We start from the raw sequence: 14,486 nt of genomic DNA on the forward strand, positions 1-14,486 counted from the left end.
GTCCGGAGCCTGTGCTCCACAACGGGAGAGGCCACAACAGTGAGAGGCACACGTACCAAAAAAATAAATAAATAAATTATTATTATTAAGCAAAAAATAATTAAAAAAACGGACGGATAGAACCCTAGGACAAATGGTGGAAGCAAAGCTATACAGACAAAGTCTCACACAGAAGCATACACATACACACTCACAAAAAGAGGAAAAGGGGAAAAAAATCATAAATCTTGGTCTCAAAGTCCACCTCCTCAATATGGGAAGATTCGTTGTCTATTCCGGTATTCCACAGATGCAGGGTATATCAAGTTGATTGTGGAGCTTTAATCCGCTGCTCCTGAGGCTGTTGGGAGAGATTTCCCTTTCTGTTCTTTGTTCTCACAGCTCCCAGGGGCTCAGCTTCTGATTTAGCCCCGCCTCTGCGTGTAGGTCGCTGGAGGGCGTCTGCTCTTCGCTCTGACAGAACGGGGTTAAAGGAGCCGCTGATTCGCAGGCTCTGGCTCACTCACGCCGGGAGGGGGGGGGAGGGAGGGACACGGAGTGCGCGGCAAGCCTGCGGCGGCAGAGGCCGGTGTGACGTTGCACCAGCCTGAGGCACACCTTGCATTCTACCGGGTAAGTTGTCCCTGGATCCCGGGACCCTGGCAGTGGTGGGCTGCACAGGCTCCCCGGAAGGGGGGTGTGGATGGTAACCTGTGCTCGCACACAGGCTTCTTGGTGGCGGCAGCAGCAGCCGTAGCGTCTCATGCCCGTCTCTGGGGTCCGCGCTTTTAGCCCGCGGCTCGCGCCCGTCTCTGGAGCTCCTTTAAGCAGCGCTCTTAATCCCCTCTCCTCGCGCACCAGGAAACAAAGAGGGAAGAAAAAGTCTCTTGCCTCTTCGGCAGCTCCAGACTTTTCCCCGAACTCCCTCCCGGCTAGCCGTGGTGCACTAACCCCCTGCAGGCTGTGTTCTCGCCACCAACCCCAGTCCTGTCCCTGTGCTCTGACCGAAGCCCGAGCCTCAGCTCCCAGCCCCGCCCGCCCCGGCGGGTGAGCAGACAAGCCTCTCGGGCTGGTGAGTGCTGGTCGGCCCTGATCCTCTGTGCGGGAATCTCTCCGCTTTGCCCTCCGCACCCCTGTTGCTGTGCTCTCCTCCGCGGCGCCGAAGCTTCCCCCCTCCGCCACCCGCAGTCTCCGCCCGCGAAGGGGCTTCCTAGTGTGTGGAAACCATTCTTCCTTCACAGCTCTCTCCCACTGGTGCAGGCCCCGTCCCTATGCTTTCGTCTCTGTTTATTCTTTTTTCTTTTACCCTACCCAGGTACGTGGGGGGTTTCTTGCCTTTTGGGCGGTCTGAGGTCTTCTGCCAGCGTTCAGTAGGTGTTCTGTAGGAGTTTTCCACGTGTAGATGTATTTCTGGTGTATCTGTGGGGAGGAAGGTGATCTCCGCGTCTTACTCTTCCGCCATCTTCCCCTCCACCTCTCTGTTTGGCTCTTTAAGATACAGGGTCTGAGCAGAAAAAAAGGTCAGCAAAGAAAAGCTGGTTCTTGAGGAAAAGGAGCAATATAGTGTCAATACAGTGTCATTTTCCTGTCCTTTTAATTAGTATTATGAGTCTTTTGATTATTTTTGTATACAAATAATTTTGCACTTTTAAATTTTGGTGCCATTTTAAGTGAAAAGGTCCCTTGCTCTTGGAAGTCTTTCCTGATTCCTCATCTAGAATCAATTATTCATTTCTGTGCTCCCACCGCATTTCATTGATTTAAGTAACATTTTAGTCAGCTCTGCACTGTACTTTTGCCACTACCGGTTGTGGAAAGCAGGGATGGGAAGGGTAAGTGAGAGAACCCATTAAAAAAAATATATATATATGTGTATATATATATGTATATATATATATATATATTAGAGCACTTAAAGTATAGTGTAGTAAAGGGTAGGGAGAGAACCAAATATATATATATATATATATATATAAAACAATACATATGTAATATATATGTATATTACAATAAAAGTAAAAAGTAGAAAGTATCTACTCTTAGCTATGGGAATACTCAACCATGAGAGGCCAACTCTACCCAAAGATCAGAGTCAAAGAAACCGTAAAAGAGTTAACATTAAGAAGTAGGTATTAAACTATAGTAGAGAGGACTTGCAAGTATTTCTGAAAGAGAGGTAAGTTTGCATGAAGTCAGGAAGGTGTAGAAGCATATGCATATGAAGGGGATCTGAACATAGGACACTGTCTGTAACATAGATACATATGGGGGCTGGATATATGTGAGGCTCGGAAGTTAGGTTGCAGTGAAATTGTGAACAATTTCTTATGCTGTGCTAAAAAGGTTGGATTTAGTCTTCCATATAAGGAAAGTTTTACGTGGTGTCCAGCTTCGCTAGAGTGGGCTCCCTCAGGGCAGGGACTGTCTGCACTCATGTGTTTTTGAGCTCAACTCCATGCCCCAGCATATGTCTCAATGCACAGTACATGATTAACGCCCTGTAAATATTTGTTGAATTCATGTATGAATGCACGAATCGTGCATGAAACCAGATTATTGCCATAGAATCAAAAGCTAGGATTGCAGGAGAGGAATGTGTCATGCAGTAGCCTCAGAATAAGAGGAATAGAAATGCAGAGTTAAAAGCAGCTTTGCCTTGTGGAAGATTTTTAAATGTGAAAAAAGAGGACTATTAGAAAAAGAACTCTAAGTGGAAATTACCATTACTTTGTTCCATTCTGATGGAATATGTACAATATACAATTTCTGTAAGCTGCATTTTATTAAGATGCATAGTATCTTTATTTTAACCTTCTTTCTCTGGGCTAAATTCCTCACTACCACTGCAACCAACAGCTTCTTTTAACGGTAGAACTAAAGAGAAAAAAAAATCACTTTTGCCTGAGAGCATCTCTGCTGACCCGCATCCCATGATGTTTAGCAGCAGAGTGCTGTGTGTGAAAAACCATGCAGATGTCATGGCAGTAAACATCACAGAAAGATGAAAGCACATTTCTATTTTAAGAGCCAAAGCAACCAATCAAATGATGAGAAAATGTACAAGTATAGAGTGTTTTATATTCTGGTTTTGAAAACTTGGTCCTTAGATGTGGAATGCTTATTTCAGAAAGAGAGTGAAATGGCAGATGGGTGCCCATTTTTTCTTTGAAGTTAGGAAGGCATTTTTACAAAAGCACCTCCTTCATCTATGAAGTGTATTTCTAGATAGGAAGAGGGAGGGTGCTGTTCTTTGTAGGAACTGCAGATAAACTCCAGTCTGCCATCTTAATTAACAGAGAAGCTAGTTTTTACTCCAGAAATTGAGAAAAACAAAATGCTCAGGAGTCAACCAACACTTGGCAAGTTGTCATCAGGACTTGGCTATGAAGGTACATGATGAAAGAACTGCAGTTTCACCAGTCTTGCTGATCTGCATTTACAAATAGGGTTGGCAGCTAAGGGAAACAAATAGGGAGGGAAGTTGGGATTTAAAGTCAAGGTATAATATTTTGCTTTTTTAAACGTTATTCAACAACAAACCTTTAGTAACAGCTAACCGCATGGTATCTACCCTCAAGGACACTCTTCCAAGAGATGTAGATCTGAGAATGAACATGATCTTGCAGCCACCCTCAAGAAGTTTAAGAGATTTTTATGGAGACAAACAAATAGGTAAATGAGAATGCAGTGTGAATTACAATAAAATGGAAGAGTATAGAGAACCATATAGGAGTAGCTATGAAGAGTGAAGTTATCTCAGCTGATCTAGGGTTAAGGAGTCAGGGGAAGATTCCAGAGAAGTGAGGTCCAAGTTGAATCCTAAAGACAGGTTGGGGTTATCCATTTGAAGGAGGGGAACAACAGGCAGAGATGAGCGACAAAATGGCACACTCTGAGAACTTCAAACCGTATAATGTAGCAGAAACATAAAGGGCCAGAAAGTGCTAAGAGATGAGTGTGGAGGAAAAAGCAGGGGCCAGTACATGGGGGACAAGAAACTTAAAACATCAGAGTGTTAGACTGGATTGAAGTCTGGATTGAAGAAGGCTAAGACTGGCATCAAGGAGGGTCAAGAGATTATTGCAATAATTAAAGGATGACTTCTAATTTCCCCTGTGGACACCTGGGTGAGTTGTTGTATGTTCTTTGAGATCTGGAGGAAGGCAGATGAGCCTGGAGGCTGGTGTGTGGAGTAGATGGAGGTGAGGAGTGAGGGGATAATTTGCATCTGTGAGAAATCCAATGAAGAAGTTCAAGACATTGAGTTTAAAGCAAGTAGTTTATATACTAGCTATGAATCAGTAGAAGCCAAGGAGGGAAACAGTCTTTTCTGTACTTGATATTCTAGAGTCATTATTATTACTTATTTCTCAGTGCCAAATGGGAGAAACAAACCTATGGCCTCCAGAAATATTAAAAAGATATTTTATAGTGTTTTGGTGGAAATCTTTTCCAAAGTGGTAGCTTTCTATAGATATCTTGAAAAACTGTAATGCAACCCTATTGCAACCCAGATTATTTTATTGAACTCATATTTCTTTGTGTTAAAACTGTTGTGGAGTGAGTTTAATACTTAGACTGAGAAATAATTTTATTAGATTATTTTATTATGTTATTCTATTCAACTATATCATTGTATGTATGGTTAAAGGAATTATCTTTCTACAATATTGTTTTTATACATTTTTAAAATTTTATTTATTTTTGGCTGTGTTGGGTCTTCGTTGCTGCACACAAGCTTTCTCTAGCTGCGTCGAGCAGGGGTTACTCTTCATTGCAGTGCACAGGCTTCTCACTGCAGTGGCTTCTCTTGTTGCAGAGCATGGGCTCTAGGCACGCGGGCTTCAGTAGTTGTAGCACACAGGCTCAGTAATTGTGGTTCACGAGCTCTAGAGCGCAGGCTCAGTAGTTGCTCCACAGCATGTGGGATCTTCCTGGACCAGGGCTTGAACCCATGTCCCCTGCATTGGCAGGCGGATTCTTAACCACTGTGCCACCAGGGAAGCCCCTACAATATTGTTTTTATTCAACACAAGAAAGTTTAGAATAGTTATTTCCAGTGGAATTCAAATCATATTTTATATTTCTATATAGAAACTAGTCAATGGCTAAGACCAAATGAATCATAGTGATTAAATTGGAATAATAATGAAAGTGTTAAAGAATATAATTTGTTGGGGTGTAAGAGAAAGATTGAAAGAATTGTACATAATCACCTTTGCAACTATACCATGTAATACATCTATAGAGAAATAAGCCAAGCAAACTTCTGATTAGTGGTCATCCTACTTATTGCTGTGTCTTCTATTCTCTATCACACAAGGGTGATTTGTTGCTTTGTAGTACACAGAAGACTTCCCACTGGAATATTATTGTGAAAAATCCTTCTTTGGGGCAGGAAAATAAATTCTAACTATTGTTTACCGACTAAAGAGCATTGGAAGAATTGTAAGCTTTTCAAGGCAGCCATTGAATGTACTCCACAAAATTTGGCCCAAGGACATCAGCTCAGTGGAAATACAGAATATTCCCTATTTCTTTTTCTTATGATGACTTCTTTATGCAACTGATCATCATCAAAATTTAGTGATGTACTTGGAATCTTAGATTCTTAGAATTGGATAGAGCCTGTAGGACCCTTACTACACTAATTCTCATGGGTTGATATCTAGCCTCTACTTGATGCCTCTCTCAACTACTCATCAACTTGATTACCTGCCTCTGGACAAATTCTAGTTTGTCCCACTGAGATTATCAAAATATTGATTGCAGTCATTAGAGTTGGGAAAATTAATAAGGAATAATATTTTCACTGGGTATCATTGTTTTCAGCATAGTAATAATGACACCTTGAGTGCAGTACTTTCTAGTTGTGTGACATTAGGAAAGTTACTTAACCTCTCTGCACTCATCTGTGAAATAAGCCAATAATATTAGTTTAATTCCTATAATAACCTTTTAGGGTTGTTGTAGGAAATAAATGAGTTAACATAAATAAAGCCCTTAGAACAATGTTTGGCACATAGTGATCTGTAAGAATCAGCTAATGTTTGTAGAATAGGAGGCAAATCAATCTAGAGAAAAAACAAAAATAGCTTTCTATCAGTGATTCCAAATACCCACAGATTTTTCTTAAAACTTAGAATTTTCCAAAAACTGGAAAGACACCAAATTTCGTAAGAGAGTACCTTTTAGATGGTATTGTTTTACCTTTGAAAATGGCAGGGGAACCTAGAAAAAATGAATTAAAGCTGTTAAAGGTTAAGATATTTTTGATGGGCAATGTTTTGTTTTTTGTTCTTATTTTCCATGATCTGAAAAGCAGCATTTGTGCTTGCAATAACCCAAATCTCCTCTTTTTTTCCAATTTAAATGAATCCACTTTGAATCCACTTCACATGCACGGTTTTATAATTTTATATTCATGACATGCTATTCATCTTCTCTGAACTTGCCTTGCTACCTCTGACAATCAGAATCCCCTCAGATGAATTTCACAGACACTTGAAAATTATTTCTGCAAAAAGGTTGAGGAGACCATTGAATTTTTTAAAGAACACTTAGCTTAGATCTCAGTAGTCATCTGAATTAATATCCAGGCTTATTTTCTACTTTTTGAATAATAAGTATATCCATGAAAGAAACGGGAAAGGATCAATAGAGAAGAAACTTTGAAAAAACTTCTCGAGTAGATGCCTCATGGTTTTATGCTAAAATAATTCTAAAGTCATCAGGTAAATACACATATTACAAGAATCACACTGATGTAAATAGTAGGTTATGGATTTTTTGACATTTCCTTACTTCTTTAATAAAAAGCATAAATTTCTGGCTATGAATTTCAGAGGTTCATCCACAGTAATAACTATTAATCACAAAGAAAAATCTAAGAGAATTTTCCATCTAATAAAATTTTAAAAAACAAGCTATTGGTCTTCAGCCATACTGTCACATTAATCAGTTTAGTTTAGTTACCTGTTATAATCATTGTGGTTATTGCTTTTGGCTTGTATGAGGACCCTCTTTAGTAAGTATTCATTTTTATTATAGGAAGTAGTGAAACAATGGCAAATTTCATTATAGGTGTTACCTTAACAGTCTTCTTTTTTGACAAATTAATTCCTGAGAAAATGGATGCATTCCTAATAGCTAGGACAATAAAGTGGATCATGGGAAAAATAAACATCTTTTCTCAGAGAGTTCAGATGATCTACCTTCTCTGTTGTCTGGAGAGATTAACTCAGCTGCTGGAGTAAAGCCTGATGGACTTTTTAAAAAGCATTTGCTTCCTGTTGTGTAAGGAGTGAAGAAACTGTTTATGACTTTGAGCTACTTTGAGTATTAAGATTGCTGTGAGGATTCCAATGATATGATATGTGAAAGTTCTTTGTCAACATTAACACAGTCTAAAATGTGGTGGGGTTTTTTTTAGCAAAGTGGTGCTATAATCAGATTTATTTTTGGATTAATGTGAATGTGGACTGAAGGATGGCCTACAGTGAGGAAAGACTACAGGCTGGGTGACCAGATAGAAGGTGATTTGTAATAAAAATTATTGGCTTGTGAGTGAGTCAATGGGAAAGGAAAGGACAGGACAAATAATATGGAGGAAGGTAACTTAGGTGAACATTAAAGTTCCTTTTAACATTCAGTTAGAATCTGGTAAGAAAAAAAAAGGCAAACCAAAAAACTATGCCTTGCCATCCATATACACATAGTTTTATATGACTTTATCTGAAACTTACAAACACCTAAATTTCATGTAGAATTGGAGAGAAAGGGAAATGCTAGATGACCCAGAGGTTTGATTGCAGGTTGCTTTGGAAAAATAATGATGTCTCAGTAAAAATAGGGACATTTCTCAAAAAACTAAAAATAGAACTACTATATAATCCAGCAATTCCACTTCTGGGTATATATCCAAAAAAAAACCCCAAAACACTAATTTGAAAAGATACATGCACCCCAATGTTCATAGCAGCATTATTTACAATTGCCAAGATAGGGAAGCAACCTAAGTGTCTATCAACAGATGAATGGATAAAGAAGATGTGGTATATATATACAATGGAATACTACCCAGCCATAAAAAGAATGAAATTTTGCTATTTGCAGCAAGATGGATGAACTTAGAGGGTATTATACTACATGAAATAAGTCAGATGGAGAAAGACAAATACATTGGGAATCTAAAAAATACAACAAACTAGTGAATATAACAAAAAAGAAGCAGACTCACAGGTATAGAGAACAAACTAGTGGTTACCAGTGTGGAGAGGAAAGGAGGGGGGGCAATGTTGGGGTAGGGGAGTAAGAGATACAAATTATTATGTATAAAATAAGCTACAAGGATATACTGTATATATGGGGAATATAGCCAATATTTTATGACTATAAATGGAGTATAACCTTTAAAATTGTGGATTACTATATTGTACACCTATAACTTAGATAGTATTGTACATCAACTCTACTTCATTAAAAAAATAAGAATTAAAAAAAATAGGGACTTACAGGTGAGGGCATGCATAAGGCTTGGGGTGGAAGATAGGGAAAATGTGATATATAATATTTCAGATATTTTTAATTTTAGAGGCTAAAAGAATATATAAGGGGAACTATCTATCAGGCATCTTTCTTGAGATCCGGAAACTCATGAGAGTGGTAGATTTAGAGAGTTAACTCTAACTTTGGGAGTTGTCTGCATATAGAAGATGAAAGATGGGATTTGAAACCTGCAGTAGTTCGTGTCTGATTTTTTGAGAATTTTATTTCTTTCAAAACCAAGAATAAAACCAGGGCTTTGGTTGTGCATTTGTAGGTCCTTATTATTAGTGGCACACTAGTTTTCAAACTAGTGTCAATGTGTAAGGCCCTGTGAGCTGAAATGGAGTGGCCAGAAGCAACAAAGTGAAAGGGTTAGCATTGTAGTGGAAGAAGGAAGCCAGAAATCAGAGGTTAAGGACTAACTGCATGATACTAAGTGTCAAGAAAAAGGCTGTTAGTTAAGGTATAAAAATGAAATGAATTAGTTCAGGAATAGATGGTAACCTAAGGGGTCAGTCAGTGGGTTGAGACTAATGCTTATGGACTACTTCTGGGAACACAGCAAGTTGCTAGGAATCACTTTTTAAAGATATTGAGCCAAATCTAATAGTATAAAATATTTACCCAGATAATCACCCACTCTTCCACCTTCACTATATTTCTCTTCAGCGTACCTCTTAAATAATTTTTTTTTTTTTTTTTTTTTTTTTTTGCGGTACACGGGCCTCTCACTGTTGTGGCCTCTCCCGTTGCGGAGCACAGGCTCCGGACGTGCAGGCTCAGCGGCCATGGCTCACGGACCCAGCCGCTCCGCAGCATGTGGGATCTTCCCGGACCGGGGCACGAACCCGTGTCCCCTGCATCGTCAGGCGGACTCTCAACCACTGCGCCACCAGGGAAGCCCCTTAAATATATTTTTAACTATGTATAAATCTCAAGAGACACTGCTAATCTTACATATGCTTATCTCTAAATAAAGTCTTTTCCCATTATGTAGTGGTAACTTCATTTTCCTGAACACAGACAATGCTATCTTTTCTTTTGTTAATCGAATTATTATACAACAGAAAAGATGCAAAAGTCCTAAGTGTACATATTTCAAATAATACTATTTTTGATATATATTTGTCATCTTTGCTTAATCAAAAAATTTTTAAAAACATTGTGTTAATTAAACAAGTTTATTATAGTCAGTTGCAAGAAAACATAGTGATATTTTGTTCCAAAAGGCATTGAAGGGAATCTGTTTTATAAGTGAGAAATATTTTTATTCATTGTAAATAAGATTAGATTTGATTTTCATTCAATTAAAATATTTTTAAATACTAATGAAAGACAAGTTTGGGAAATACCTGCTTTGATACTGGTAGAGTGATGGTTTATTAAATATCGTCAGTTCTATTAGTGGAATCTAGAAGAAGAAAAAAATATTAATTCCTTATTTAGAGAATCAATTGCCAAAGTATGAAAGTGTATGAGTTTCAGTTTCGTCACCAATTATTTGCTGAGCTCTCACCATATGTCAGGGACTTTTTAACCTATATTTCTCTGAAGAAGCTGGGTGAGTTTCAACTCTGAGGCAAATGAATTCAGATTACAAATGCAAATAATGTTTACAATAAAAGGTATTATAACATGAAGCAAGAATCTTTTATTCCTATAAAAACAAAAATAAATTGGATCTAGTTACATGTATCTCTCACTGTGATTTGAAAAAAAGTGATATATTTATTTTCAGTTGTCCCTCAAAAGATTGTAGCTTGGAATACTAAACTATAAGAATTTCTAGGTAAAAATTAGTTTCAGTTTACTATGCACCTTATAGTCTATGACTTAAAATGTGAGGGTATAACTGGCAGTTAAAGAGCACTTTTCACAACTTCTCCCAAATAATTTGGCATTATTAAGCTTCTGGGGGGAAACAGTCCAAAGTGAGATGTGTCCATTTAAAAAGTCAGTTGTGAGGACTAAAACAGAAATGTAAATTTCAGAGAGACACAGACTCATGCTTTTAAGGTATCAGAGTTGATTTCAAATTAGGATTAATCTTCCTGAATCTCACTTAAGGAAGGGGCAGCAGAATTGTAAACTTGAAATTGGTGCCTAGGCTGCCATTCCATTGTCTGTCATAGATACATCCTTATTAGAAGTCTGATGCAATCAAATAATCCCAGAGAGTGTTTTACTTATAGCTATTTTGAAAAATCATTTGGAATATTGGATATCCTATTTTCTCTCGCTTTCTGCAGTGAATAAAAAGTAGTATTCTACTATTTTGTTACTACATAGCAGAAAATACATTACCTTTGGAGGGGGTCAGGCAGGTCTTGTTTGGTTTGTAAGGTCCTCCCTATAATACTTATGTGATCTAGGTCCAGTTATTTAAACTTTTGGAGCCTCATTTGTTTAAAAAATACTCATAAGCCTGAGGATGAAAAGGAAATAATGCATAGACTGTAACAGCACCTGTCAGTTCCTTTCCTTTTCTATATTATGTACCCAATATCCATGATTCATCCATCCATTTAACCATTCAACCAATGAATTCAATTTAATCAATGAATATTGAGTACGTGCCCTATGCCAGACACTGTATTAGGTACTGGGGAGGCAGCAGTGAATTTTAAAAATCCTGTCCATATGGAGCTTTTATTCTTACTCGCAAAATGTGGCTACATTCTTATTAAGAAAGTTAATCACATGCTTGCCTCTGAATCTATAAACACATATAATTATAAAATTATCCAAGGTAAAAAAATCCTATCTCTGTATCCAGCTTTCTTTTATCTCTTACTCCCTTTCCTAGACTTAGCCCTTTCCGTTCTCTCTTCAACTACAATACATTTTCAGATGCTACCTCTAAATTAAGCTTAGATGGAGCTGGAGGTCTGGGTGAGCAGTGCATACAGAAGAGAGAACCCCTTTCCTGAAGAAGGTGAATGTCACTGCAAGGAAAGAAAACCTAAAGTTATGAGGACTAGCCCAATCCATATGATAAAACGTAACCACATGGGAAATGATGAATGGCAATATAGCTAATGAGAATTCAAGGAAGGAGGAAATAAGTCAACAGAATTAGTCAAAATGAACTTCAGAAAAGAGGTGGAAATTAAGCCAACTTCAAAGGATTGGTAAATTTCAGAGACATGAGAGGAGAAAATGTTCATGAAAGGATAACATTTTTTTTTCTCTCAACATTCAATGCCCAAGTCCTTAACTAGTATCATTACACTAGTTGTGCCAAATTTCAGATTAATAAAAGAAAAAGCTTGTCAGTTTAGCAAAGCACAAACCTGGAAATTAAAGTTCTTTGTTGACTAAATAAATCCAAACTTTCCAAGTACCTTTTTTTTTTTGAATTTTATTTTATTTATTTTTTTAGACAGCAGGTTCTTATTAGTCATCCATTTTATACACATCAGTGTATACATGTCAATCCCAATCGCCCAATTCATCCCACCACCGCCACCGCCACCCCCCGCCGCTTTCCCCATTTGGTGTCCACACATTTGTTCTCTACATCTGTGTCTCAATTTCTGCCCTGCAAACCAGTTCATCTGTACCATTTTTCTAGATTCCACATATATGTGTTAATATACGATATTTGTTTTTCTCTTTCTGACTTACTTCACTCTGTATGACAGTCTCTAGATCCATCTACGCCTCAACAAATGACCCAATTTCGTTCCTTTTAATGGCTGAGTAATATTCCATTGTATATATGTACAACATCTTTTTTATCCATTCGTCTGTTGATGGGCATTTAGGTTGCTTCCATGACCTGGCTATTGTAAATAGTGCTGCAATGAACATTGGGGTGCATGTTTCTTTTTGAATTATGGTTTTCTCTGGATATATACCGAGTAGTGGGATTGCTGGGTCATATGGTAATTCTATTTTTAGTTTTGTAAGGAACCTCCGTACTGTTCTCCATAGTGGCTGCATCAATTTACATTTCCACCAACAGTGCAAGAGGGTTCCCTTTTCTCCAACCCTCTCCAGCATTTGTTGTTTGTTGATTTTCTGATGATGCCCATTGTAACTGGTGTGAGGTGATACCTCATTGTAGTTTTGATTTGCATTTCTCTAATAATTCCAAGTGTCAGTTTTGATTACTTAATTTATTCAGCCATAGAGGAGAGAGATCCCTACAGTTTTGTTTTTCAATAACAGACAGGATACATAAAGTGTCCTTAGACCTCCCGTGGTCAGTAGGGTCCACCGTCCTCTACTCTCTAGCCCAGAGAATAAGGTCCACAGCCTTTTGGCAATTTGTTATGTCTGACAGCCCTCAGTCTCTTCTACTCCAGTGGTTAGGGTTGTCTACCTGAGTTAGAGATGCACATGCAGTTTGCAGTTCCTTTGTTCTGAAATGCTCTACCCCATCTCCCCAGCAGCATGCAGTGTTCCCTGCCATCTGCAGTCTTTACGCCTATCTGTGATGGTTTCCTCAGGCCATTAAGCAATCCAGGGTATACCAAGAGACGTGTCCATATCTCTCTTGCCACCCTTCACTTCCTGCGCAGGTCATTCTCAGAGTACTTCTGGAGTACCTGCAGTGGTTGGGAAAAAGTATTTGGCTCAGAAGGTGTGGGGCCTTGGCATTGGATTATTTTAAATATAGTTTCTAAATATTTAAGGAAAGAAGGCCTGTTGCTCTCTGGTCTTGTCAGTCTCTTCATACCGAGGTTAGGTACTAAAAGTGTCAGTGAATCAAGATGTTCATCTCTATCCCTACCTATATTTTTTGTGGCCATCTGCCTGAGTGTGATTCTGGGCATACAATGTTACTTATGTTGTCCAAGAATGTACTTTTCTATTCATCTTCATCAAAGAGGCAAATAATTGAATTTCTGCCCAGATTTTTGGCATGTGGCTTTTCTTCTCTATTATTTTATGGCATTATTGCCAGCTCTTTGTCTGTTTTCATGTAATCATAGGTATTTTCATGAGAATCCTGGGAGACATTTATTAGTCCTTCTCCTTGCTGACTGGGAAGCAGCTTTGATTTCTGAAACCAGACCAGCTACATAATTTGCAAGGCCCTGTGTAAAGTGAAAATTCAGGGCCCCTCATCCGAAAATTCTTGACAAGAGACCATGAAAACAGAGTGTTAAACCAAACATGGCAACCTTGTAAGTGCTAGGCCCTGTGTGACTGCACAGGTCACATGGCCATGATTGAAACTCTCTCCAGCTTCATGTTTGATACCATTGCTGTCTCCTGATGTTCCTTTTCTCTCTCCTAGAGCTTTCCTATTCCTTGCCTGACTTCTCGCATCTTCTTCTCTCAAGCCCTCTAAATAAGAGGGGATCCAATTATGCTTCAGTTCTCAGACATTCTTTTTCCATTACGTAATTAATTCTCAGAAATCCCAACTGGTCTAATGATCTCAGTCATTCCTTTCTGATGATGGCTCTAAGCTTACTATCTCCAGCTTTCATGGATCTCATCAGTTTGAGGGACAAATTTCTAATTGCAAACATTTACACTAATAGCTGATATACCTACAATGGAAACTTTCATCTTATCTCTCAAACTCCTGACTCTTTTATGTGAGTTTTCTTTACTCTGAATCTTTTTTGCGGTACGCGGGCCTCTCACTGCTGTGGCCTCTCCCGCTGCGGAGCATAGGCTCCGGACGCGCAGGCCCAGCGGCCATGGCTCACGGGCCCAGCCGCTCCGCGGCACATGGGATCCTCCCGGACTGGGGCACGAACCCACGTCCCTCGCAACGGCAGGCGGACTCTCAACCACTGCGCCACCAGGGAAGCCCCTACTCTGAATCTTTGATTATTCCCTTTCCTTGGCTTCACAAATCTAAGTAACAATCAACCTTTGATGTTTTAAAAATTTGGGGTATTAGCCGAAATATATTTTCCAGACTTTTTTTCACTTATTTTATTTGTCACATTGTTGGATGCTTTAAGTACTTTTAATCCCCCGCCCTTCTTCTTTTG

General features: G+C 38.8%; 1 protein-coding gene across 1 annotated transcript in view; it reads left to right on the forward strand.

The window, feature by feature from the left end:
* Positions 1-536: 536 nt before the first annotated feature.
* Positions 537-14,486, forward strand: part of GABRB1 (gamma-aminobutyric acid type A receptor subunit beta1) — a 324,119-nt gene continuing 310,169 nt past the window's right edge. The window contains exon 1 of the mRNA XM_079919127.1: positions 537-612. The gene's annotated coding sequence lies outside the window, so the exon portion shown is untranslated. The remainder of the gene's footprint in view (positions 613-14,486) is intronic.

The sequence above is a fragment of the Stenella coeruleoalba genome (assembly GCF_951394435.1).
Source record: "Stenella coeruleoalba genome assembly, chromosome: 4".
NCBI lineage: Eukaryota > Metazoa > Chordata > Mammalia > Artiodactyla > Delphinidae > Stenella > Stenella coeruleoalba.